Below are 3098 nucleotides of genomic sequence, written 5' to 3'. Positions count from 1 at the left end.
GAAAATATTTTGGTGAATGAATAATTAAAGGAAAAAATATTTTGTTTCAGATGTCAGGTGGCTGTGGAGGAGTTGGCTGAATTTTTTGTATTTTAGGCAGTGATTCTGTGATTTGTAGTAACAGAATAGTCATTTGTAGGCATTGAAATGTCATTTGTAGTGATGTATTTTCCTTCATGAATAGGTTTTGGCACAAAACTTTACACTGTGCCTGCTGGAGTAAATATAAATATGCATTCAGCCATATAAACCTGTCCCAAAATTATCCCAAAGAGCCCCAGGAATGAGAAGGGGAGACCTGGTGTTCCTAAGAAAAAGGTCAAATAAAAAAAGGATATTAATAAACAGCCCTCCAGTTAAAAAGGAGGTTTTGGTTTGGGTTTTTTTTAAGGATTACATCTTAAATTCCAACAAATCAGATTTAGGAGTTACTGAAAGTGAGATTGATCAATCCCTCAGTGAAACTTTCGTATTCGGATGTAATTTGAGTGGGTAGCTCTATTATCAGATTTTAATAGATATGTATTTATCATAGATGTAATAATTACTAATATATGTGATATTTATTAGTATATGTAATATTTATTTATATATTACATATTAATAAATATATGTACTCGCTGGGGCAGTGCAAAAGGGATTTTTTAGCAAAAAGCAGGAAATAATAGCTCCAAACTGGGAAAAATCCTCCCTTATCTGCTTTTCCCAAGAAGCAAAGGTCTTTTACACAGTGCCACGCACTGCTCTGAAATAAAGAGCCAGCTTTGGAAGAGTGAAAACCTGGCTGAAAGCAGGGTCAGAGCGAAGAAAAGATCCCAGGGAGAGTGGGAATATCTGGGCTTGGAGCCGCCGCTCGGTCAGGACCAAACCCCACTTGGTATTCAATTGACTTTCTAACTCGGGAGCCAAGACTTTCCATCTTCAAATAGTGGGAATAGATTGCATTCCTGGCCCTTCCCTTTGAACGGCTGGGGAGAATAAACGCACACCCTGGCCGTGTTCTGGTGATCTCCCTAATCTCGGCTGCACTTTGTCAGGACGAGGTAACTGGTAGTTAAGTGAAATACCTTAGATCAAAGGGGGATTAATCGCCAACTGAATCCTCGCTGAATAAACCTGTCATTCAAGAAAATTATTTCCACTGAACTTAGCAGAGGATTGAAGGTATTTGCATAACAGGGACCCCACCGTACTTCAGCCAGGTTAAAAGGTTCAGAATTCAGGCAGTGTTTAGCTTTTTGGCTCCTTTTCCTTTCAGCGGCCCTGTACAATGGTTTTTAATCTGATAATGCAGCTAACTATCTAAATGATGTCAGAACAGGAAAGTATTGCAAAGTTTGGCGGAGGGATGGATCAATTTCACTTTCAGTAACTCCTAAATCTGATTTGTTGGAATTTAAGATGTAATCCTTTAAAAAAAGAAAAAAAAAAAAAGAAAAAAAAAGAAGAAAAAAAAAAGAGACCCTTTAAACTGGAGGGCTGTTTATTAACATCCTTTTTTTATTTGACCTTTGTCTTAGGAACACCAGGTCTCTCCTGCTGCTGTTCCTGGGGCTTTTTGGGATCATTTTGGGCAGATTTAGACCATCAGTGATGCCCACGGATCCATGTGCCAACAATCAGGTGGATCTGGGCAAACCCACAAACAGATTTTCCAGCTTTTTGAATTTATTTATTTTTTTCCTTTTTAAGCCCATCTTTCAGAGGTCACGCTGAATTTGAATGTAAGTGAGAGGGAGATAATTAAATAACAGGACCCAATAGGCTCCCATCATTTTCTAGGATCAGCACTTGGAAGAGATTTAAGCACCACAGCCTCGCTCAGGGTTTGTTGTGTGGTTGTGGCAATAATTTAAAACCTCATGAATCATCCCTGGTTTATGGCAGTCGCTTTTGGCTGTGACTTTTCATGGGGAATTCATTTTCCCCAAAAGTGAAGAGGGGCTCTTCCAGGGCTGGAAGACAACAGCTTTTTAATCTGTGTTGTAAAAATTGGGAAAAAAAAGTTAAAAATATATGTATTTCTAGAGAATGCTTTATGCTGTCTGCCTCCCCAGCCTTCCTGGGGTTCATTTGCAAACATTTCCACCTCTCCTACCTTTGGGGCATAAGGAATGATGTCAAGCTACACGGAGAACATCAGGTTTCATAATCAGATTTTGACAATAAACGGAATTTAGGCACTTCTGCATCCAGCCTGAGCCCGACACCATTCATTCTTTCGGTGGGCGCAGTTCATATTCATCACAAACTCAAAGCATCTTTCAAGTTAAAAAAAAAAAAAAAATCACAAAGAATGGTTATCAAAGAAAATGAATAAAATCCATATTGAGATAATTTTTTAGAAAATGATTGAAGTTTTAACCCAAGAAAGGACTCTTAGAGTTTCTTATAGCTTAGAATAAGAACGTGTCAATCACGATTAAGCTTCTGGAATTGGAATCCCTTTGAAATGCAGCTGTTTCTTCTTTAATTGTGGCAGCGGACTCAAAAGAAAAGAAAGGTCCAGCCTTAAAGATGAGTAAGGAATACAAAATAGCTCAGGATTAGTTGTGGAGTTCAAAGGTCGCTAATTACACTAAGGAGTTCCCAGACACAGGGAAAACATTAAACAGGTCACCTACCAAACGGGAAACAGACTTTGACTTCAAAAAAAAATAAAGAAAAAGGGAAAAGAAAGGTCCTGAAGAGATAGGTTTCTAGAGAAAATCAAAAGCGACCAGCTGATCTGGTTGGGGAGAAAATGGGATGGGTTTAGTTCTTTGCTGTTGTGTGTCACTGCAAACGGCATCAGGCTTTCAAAAAATTATCTAGAGCTCAACCAGGCTTCTTAGAGGCCTCGTGAAAGCAAGAAGGAGAAAAGGGGGCAGAGCTGTGCCTTAAAATATCTGATTTTCAGTTGCACTGTGGGTCAGGAGTCCTTGGGAAAAGGCATCCCTGGGGGTTGAGGGCTCCCTGTAGTATTTGGCTTGATTTGCTGAGGGTGTGGCCATTTGGGGACAGGTGCATCTTTCATGGGAAGCCTTTAGGGAGAGCCGAGGAGCCTTTCTGGCCTGTCTGAGGCCAGCGAGGTTTGGCTGGGGGAACAATGGGCAATC

Source organism: Lichenostomus cassidix, chromosome 5 (genome assembly GCF_008360975.1).
Source record: "Lichenostomus cassidix isolate B80296 chromosome 5, HeHo_3.0, whole genome shotgun sequence".
Lineage (NCBI taxonomy): Eukaryota > Metazoa > Chordata > Aves > Passeriformes > Meliphagidae > Lichenostomus > Lichenostomus cassidix.
Note: the sequence above shows the minus strand (reverse complement) of the source record.